Below are 8669 nucleotides of genomic sequence, written 5' to 3' on the forward strand. Positions count from 1 at the left end.
AATATTCTAGGGCTTTGAACATATCAATAAGCAAAAAAGATCAAGGTGCTGTCCTACAGCACCTTAACTTTCTAGTGACAAAAAATAAATAATGAGCAATTAATACGATATTATATTTGCATTTTTACATAATGTGTTTGCTACATAAAATAACATATATTCAACATATGTAAATATAGTTATGTTGGAAGTGATATCGAAAAATTGAAAACTAGAGCTAGAGAAGAGGAATCTGAAGTAGAAGGTAGAGGCAGATTGAGATATGAAATATGATTGTCAGGGGTGGCTTAAGGGGAGAAACAATTTAAAGCAGAGGAGGTAGCCAAGGACTCATCTGGAGAGGAGACAAACAGAACAAAGGCCCCCAGGCAGGAGCAAGGCCCTGTGTTCACAGCACAGTGATATGGCCCCAGATGGTTGCAGTAGATGATTAAGGAGGGAGTTGGAAGTGATAATGTCACAGAGGCAGAAAGTGCCTGTGTTTGTGGACCTTTTGGCAGATGAAAGATTTTATAATTACTATGAATGAAAGGAAGAGCCATTGGAGGCTTTTGAGAAGAGAGTGAAGTGAATTAGCTTGGATACTTCAAAGAATCTGCCTAGCAACTGGGCTAACGATTGTAAAAGAGAAGAGGTGCAAAAAAAGAGAAACATTCTAAGGAGGTTGAGACTAGGGTGATAGCAGTGGAGGTGAAGGAAGGAGTGTGATTCTGAATATATCCTGAAAGTAGTTCCCACAAGATTTGTTGACAGGTTGTGAGGTTCTAAGGAAGAATGGAAAATCAGAAATTTGGTAAGGACATAGTAAGTCTAAAATACCCATGGTGCATTCAGGAGGAGGTATTGAGGAGGTAGTTATGTTGGTGCATGGAGTTCAGAACAGTCGGGACAGAATCTGTAAGGCTGAGAGTCATCAGCATGTAGAACATGTATAAAACCATCAGAGAACATGAGATCGCAAAGAGTAGAATGTAAATAGAGAAAACAGCCAAGAAGTGAGATTTGGCCTTCTACAGTTACACTGATAAATACATAAGCAAAAAGTGGCACGTATACACATTGGACTGCGCTGATCTGAAGCCAGGAGCCAGGTGCTTCCTCCTGGTCTCCCATGCGGGTGCAGGGCCCAAGCACGTGGGCCATCCTCTACTGCTTTAAAAGCACAGCCATAAAAAGGATGAACTTCTGTCATTTGCAACAACATGGATAGAGCTGGAGGTCAGTATATTAAATGAAGTAAGCCATGCACAGAAAAACAAATGATCTCATTCATATGTAGAGTCAAAAACTAGAAGTTAAGAATATAATTGTGGTTACCAGAGGCTGGGGAGGGAAGTAAGGAGAAGGGAATGGGAAAGGGCAATTGATGGGTACTAGGTTATAGTTACAGGAATAAGAAGTTCTGGGCTTCTATTGCACAGTTACATGAAGATAGATAATATTGATTTACTGTATCTTTCATGCATGTGTGTAATCTAAAATAGTAGAGTTAATATAAGCTGACTGATAATACTGGCTACCAGAGGCTGCAGAGAATTGAGGGGAGGGAGGATAGGAGAAAGGTTATGTAATGGGTATTAAGTTATAGTTAGATATAGTTAGATAGAAGTAAGATATAAGATAGTTAGAAGTAAGATGTTCTCATCTTATATTGCATAGTGAGATGACTATAGATAATAATATACTGTGTGTTTCTAAAAAAAAAAAAAAAACTAGAGGAAAGAATTTTGAATGTTTTCACCAAAAAGAAATTATAAATGTTTGAGGAGATAGGTACGTTTACCTTGATTGGACATTACACAATATTTACATGTATTAAAATGTTGCATGCTATCCCATAAATATATACTACTTTTATGTGTCAGTTGTAAGTTTTAAAATTTTTTCAAATGTGGAAAACCAGGGACCAGCACTGTGGTGTAGTAGGCTAAGCCTCTGCCTGTATTGCTGGTATCCCATATGGGCACCGGTTCATGTCCCAGCTGCTCCTCTTCCGATCCAGCTCTTTGCTTCTCGCCTGGGAAAGCAGCAGAAGATGGCCCAAGTGCTTGGGCCCCTGCACCCTTGTGGGAGACTCGGAAGAAGCTCCTGGCTCCTGGCTTCAGATGGGCTCAGCTCTGATTGTTGTGGCTCTTTGGGGAGTGAACCAGCAGATGGAAGACTTCTCTCTTTCTCTCCCTCTCTCTGACTGTACTCTGCCTCTTAAATAAATAAATAAAATAAAAATATTTTTTTAAAAAAGTGGAAAAATCAGCAAAGATTGTGAATGACCCATCAATCAGTGAATCAGGAGACCTAAAAATGCAATGGCATAGGCCACAGGTAAAGAGTGTGCATTAGTGAGAAGAAAGTGATTTCTTGTGTCAGTTGCTTCTGGAAATTGGCCATTGCTTTTAACATTATGGAGACCATTAGTAGTCTTGATGAGAAGTTTCAGTGAGCCAATGGGATTAAAGCATTATTTGAGTGGTTTTAGAAGAGAATGGGTGTAGAGAGTGTATGTAAACAATCATTCCAAGGAGTTCTGCTGCAAAGAGGACAAGAGAAAGAGGGCAGGGAATACATGGAAGACGGTGGATGGAGAAGATTGTTGTCTTAAATGGCGGAAGAGACTGCTTGGTTTCATGAGATTGATCCAGTAGAGAGTATAAAGCCAACAACACAGAAGGAAAGAATTGCTGGCTCAGTGTCCTTGGATCGGCAAAAAGGATAAAATCTAGCACAAATGGAAACAGAACATATTGAGGAAATTTTAATATAGTTTGTCATATAATGACAGTCATTACAGAAGTTCAAGCAGTCTAAGATTTAAGGTGGAGGTGGAAAACGTGGATAGATATCTCAGGTTGTTACCATTTCTTGTATAGGTTTAAGAATTCTTAACAGGAGCCATGATGATAAGAACCAAAACTGTCTTATTAACCCTATGTGCCTAGTGACTAGACTAGGTCCTGGCATGTTAAATGGGTGATTAATAAGTATTTGCTAATAGATTCATTAAGTGAAGGACATATTTATTTTCTTCCCTGTTATCTGTTTTTCTTAAATATAAAATAATAAAGATTCATTACTTAAACAATTTAATTACTTATTTGAAAAGCAGAGTTACACACACACAAAGAGAGAGAGAGAGAGAGAGAGAGAGAGAGAGAGAGAGATCTTCAATTTGCTGATTTACTCCTCAAATGCCAACAGCTGGGGCTGGGCCAGGCTGAAGCCAGGAGCCAGTAACTCCATCTGGATCTCCTACCTGGGTGCCAGGAGCTCAAATGCTGAACTATCTATCACCTGCTGCTTCCTAGGAGCATTAACAGGATACTGGATTGGAGGCAGAGTAGCCAGGGCTGGAACCATCACTGCAATATAGGATGTGGGTATCTCAAGAATTGGCTTAACCTGCTGAAATAAAAATGTGCAACCTACCTTTTAAAGAATAATAATTGCTAATTTTAAAGAAATAATTGGATCCAGGAAGCTATAGTTGGTGCTTTTAAGTGAAATGCAATATTTGAAAAAGAATTTATCTTGAATCATGTTTCTAAATGCTCTGAGCTTAATTCTGAGCCAAATAAAAATAGATGTTGGATACCAAAGGCTTTGAGTTTTTGTTGTACAATATGCATTATTAGCTGCACTTTATAGTTGAGAAAACTGAGACTCAAAGATGTTAAGCATCATGCCTGAAATCACAACATGAAGTAGGAAATCTGGACTCAGCCTGGTTCTTTCCAGATCCATTTTTCTATGCAGTGCCTGAGTACAGAAATTTGTCTTTTGAAATGCTGGTGTCCTGCATACAAATGTTACTCCAAACTTAAAGCAATGTTTTCACTGACTGGCATCATTCTAAACAATGTCTTCACCAAAAGTCAGTATTTTGTCTGGGGATTTTGTCTTGACTTAAAGAGTGTCTTTAATTAGCAGTCTTTTATACAATGTAAATCACATTTGAATGAGATCAGAGAGTTTTCCTGAAATGAAGTAATGTGTAACTAGATTTTTTTATGATAAGTATTATCTTTATTGGCTTAGAGGAAGAAAAAATTTGAACATTGAAACGCATCCATTATTTGGGATGGTAGAAAACATTACAAAATACAACATGCTTTTCTCCAATGATGAATTCTAACTAAGTTTAAATCAAATTTAGCCATGTCTTGATTTCTTAAAGTGAAGTACATTAGTAAGCACTGTAAAACTACTTTCAAATAATATTAAATATATTAAGAAAAAGTGAATGTTTTGGGGCCGACATGTGGCACGGTGGAGTAAGCCACTGCCTGTGACACCGGCATCTCATATGAATGCCGGTTCCAGTTGCAGCTGCTCCACTTCTAATCCAGCTCCCTGCTAATGTACCTGGGAAAGCAGCGGAAGATGACCAAAATGGAATTCCAGCCTCCTGGATTTGGCTTGGCCCAACCTTGTTTGTTGTGTCCATTTGGGGAGTGAATCAGGGGATGGGAGATCTCTCTCTCTCCCTCTCTGTCTCTCCCTCTCTGTCATTCTGTCTTTCAGATAGATAAATAAATCGTTCCCTGTCCTCTCCCCGCCAAAAAAAACAGTGAATGTTTTCTCCATATCTCTCTCCAATTCACTGTCCTCCTACTTGATAGTCACTGGTAAAGTTTTGTGAATCTCTCTCAAAGCCATTTTCTATGTAGAGATTAAAAACAAAAATCTATCTTGATACTCTTGTCTACTTTGGAGCAGACTGATGAATCTAATCCATTTTCACATTTGCAGAGCACCCCATATTAAGCATATGCCATTACTCATTTAACAAGTTCCATATAGAAGGATATTTGAAATTCTTTTCTAATTTTCATTTTTACAAATGGTGCTACAAGAAGCACTTGTGTATTTCCAGAGAATATATGCTCCTGGATGTGTAATTACGGGTCAGAATGTTTGTGCACTGAAAAATTTTGACAGGCAATGCAAAATTACCAACCAAAAATGCTGTCTCACTGTGATGTAGATGATAACCTACTTGCCAGCCCCTTGCTCACACTGAATATTATCAGCCTTAATATCTGCCAGTCTGTTGTATGTTTGTTTTATTTGTATCCATGGGTTTCAATTTGCAATTCTTTGACTATTACAGAGATTGAGAGCCTTGGCAAATGGATACTGGCAGTTTGTGTTTCTTTTTTCTATCAATTACCTGCACTGAATTCAGAATACGTTTAGCATCTCAATGATTTTTCCCATTAGGTTTCACTGAAATGTTCCACAGTGTACTCTAATTCTGCCAAGGGAGTAACAGTATATTTGTAGATTGTTCTTTTCAAAACAGAAAGCATTTCTGTTTGTGGACAAAAGTAAATCATGCTAATGCTCAGAAAAAGGATTCAAATATGTAGAAGTTATTAAATAAATTAAGAACACAATTTAAAAAAAAGTCTTAAAATCACTTGCAATAATGACCAAAAGGTATCCACTCTTAACATTTCAGTACTTATATGTCTACACTGTACATGATTTTTTTAAGATGCCATTTTATAGAAGGGACAAAAGACTATATGAATTGCTTTCTAAATTTATTTTTTTTTATTTTATTTGAAAGGCAGATAGATCTCCCACCCACTTCTTTATTCCCCAAATGTTTGTAGGAGGCCAGGACAGGGCCAGCCTGAACCAGGATCCAGGAACTCATTCCAGGTCTCCCATGTGAATGGCAGGAACCCAACTACTAGAGCCATCATTTGCTGACTTCCAGGGTGCACGTTAGCAGAAAATTGGAGTCAACAATAGAGCCCAGGATTCAAACTCAGCACTCTGACTTGGGATGATTGTGTCACCCAAGTGTGGTAGTAATCACTGTGGCCAAAACCCACCTCAATATATGTGTTATTCTGGAACATGAACTGTTATTTTAAATTTTAATGTATTTAGTTTTTATTGTGCAAATAATGCACACTCATGCAGGCTTGCAACTACCTTGAAAACTGTGATGTGAAACAGGGAAGTCTTTACTGTATCCCTGTAGAGGCTAATTTGTAGCTCACTAAACTACTCCTGCAGAAACGGTCTATTTTTTTTTTTGGGGGGGGGGGGCATCCATGTAGTATCTTTTAGAAGAACTACTTAAGAAATAGTGAGGTGGATCTCTGAAAATATTTACAGCACAGAATCAGAACTTTGCTTTTTCTAAAGTATCATAGATGAAACATGGTGTTTGGATCTCACCGTGATTACATTCTCATTTTTGCTTCTAATGAGTAGTTGGATCTTAACCATTACTTCATCCCCTTTTGTCTCCTCAGTCATAAAGTGGGATTAGCAACATTGTTGCCTCCAAGTAATTCTGAGGACTAAATGGTAACACTACACAATATGAGGAAATGTCCAATAAACATGGTTTGAATCTGAATTGTCCAAACTGCTCTACAGTTGGTTTTATACAGTACATAATCTCATTTTCCCCTTACATATTTATATCCAAAAGATTTATTTTATCACAAAGATGGCAAATAATATTTTCTTTTAAATAAAAATTCACTAGTTGTGACATTTATTATTTTCAAGAAAAGGGAGTCTAGATTGTTTGGAAACGCTTATGTTTTTAAACTTAAGAAAAAGTTAACCATGAATGATCAAGCATGCAAAATCCACCAGAAGCCACTCTGGTCTTTTTTTAAGTGACATAAGATGTGACATATTGAAGTATGGGTATAAAACTATTTCTGTGAAGAATCTATAGTGCACAAGAGACTCTTTTAATAAGAAGGGCTATCCAGAATTATGTCAAAAATTAATACAATTCATATTTAGGGCATTTTCAGAACTATTGCTTTAGAAATTTCTATTCCAGTATGGACAAAAAGAGAATTAACTGTTAAAACTTCTTCCTACTACTTACCTTTCTATCCTTTTAGCTAGTTCTTTTGCAATTGTTTTTCTAAGATAATGTTTATTTTTTTAAGGAGTAAAGACTATTATGGCTTACTTAGGGAAATCTGCTTTTGAATTCTGGAATGCTTTAAACCTGGCTACTTAATCTACTCTTAGCTATATTGAGATTACCTTGAACATCCTTGAAGGAAAAATTTGGAGCTGCTGATTCATATTATAAAGATGATTTTATTCATAATCCATGCTCTATTAAAAGAGTGTATTACCAGGAAGTCTATAGCTCAGAACCCTATAAAGCCTGGTAAGGACCAGAAATTATTGCTATTTTCTTTTTTTTTTAATTTTTTTTTATTTCATAAATGTGAATTTACAAAGTGCAACCTCCCTCCCTCCCGTGGCCCTCCCCTCTCCCTCTCCCATCCCGCCCTTTATCGAGTTTCATTTTCAATTACCTTCATATACTGAAGATCAACTTAGCATATACTAAGCAAGGATTTCAACAGGCTGCATTCACACAACCGCACAAGGTATAGGGTATTGTTCGACTAGTAGTGTTTTTAAGTTTCATAGTAAAACACATTAAGGACAGAGATCCTATGTGGGGAGCATGTACCCAGTGACTCCCGTTGTTGATTTAACAATTAGCACTCTTATTTATGACGTCAGCAATCACACGAGATTCTTTCTATGAGCTGTCTAGGTTATGGAAGCCCCTTGAGTTCACCAACTCTGAACTTGTTTAGTCAAGGCTGTGTCACAGTGGAGGTTCCTTCCTCCCTTCGGAGAAAGGTGCCTCTCTCCTTGATTTGCCATTTTCCAGTATGAAAATATAATAGCTTTTCCAAGATTCACAGAAGAAATCTATTCACTTAATTAGGAGAGCTGAAAGTCAAGGTAACCAATGGAAATTCAAATGTGAGACAAATTTGAAAGTTTATATCTGTATTCTGTTAACCCAAGTTAATAGCAACTGCTTAGTCTGCTCACCCACTAGGCTGATACAGAACTTGGCTTCTTTTGCATAGAGAACATGGAGGGTTCAGCCAATTGTTTGTTTGGCTTAAAGAAACATATTCATAGCTACCCAAATTTAATTTAAACCTAAATATAGTAGCTCTCAATTACTTATAACATTATGATTCTCAATGAGCTATTACATACTTGTCTATGTTATTCCATTTAAAATTTCACAAAATTGCTGAAAGATTCATTTCTCTACTAGCACTCAACTAGGGAAGAATTGAAGGGGGGAAATATGACACAATCTAGCATGGCAGAAGTATAGAGACCATATTTTTATAACCCATTAAAAACCCCTTCAAGGCCACACAGGCCCTGGAATAAAATAAAGATCCATTGTATGGCAGCCGAAAGGAGCTTTCAATCTTGCCATACTCCATGTGGTATAGATGAAATGTCCTTCCACATTTGTACTGATGTCTAGAAATAATCAACAAAATGACCTTCGAAATGAAAGAGAGGAGACGAGATCAGCCTAGCCCTTGGCTTTCCCAAAGTGTGTTGCCCCTCAATGAAGAATCATAACATTTTAGAGAAGTGTATAAAATTTTTAGCAGTTAAATATCCATTATCTATGTAGGACCTTGGATGTTATAAGATCTGGCTAAATAATCCTAGACTTAAAAAGGAATTTAAGATGTATAAAATGAGCTGGTGCCGCGGCTCACTAGGCTAATCCTCCACCTGCAGCCCCGGCACACCGGGTTCTAGTCCCGGTCGGGGCGCCGGGTTCTGTCCCTGTTGCCCCTCTTCCAGGCCAGCTCTCTGCTGTGGCCAGGGAGTGCAGTGGA

Source organism: Lepus europaeus, chromosome 1 (assembly GCF_033115175.1).
Source record: "Lepus europaeus isolate LE1 chromosome 1, mLepTim1.pri, whole genome shotgun sequence".
NCBI lineage: Eukaryota > Metazoa > Chordata > Mammalia > Lagomorpha > Leporidae > Lepus > Lepus europaeus.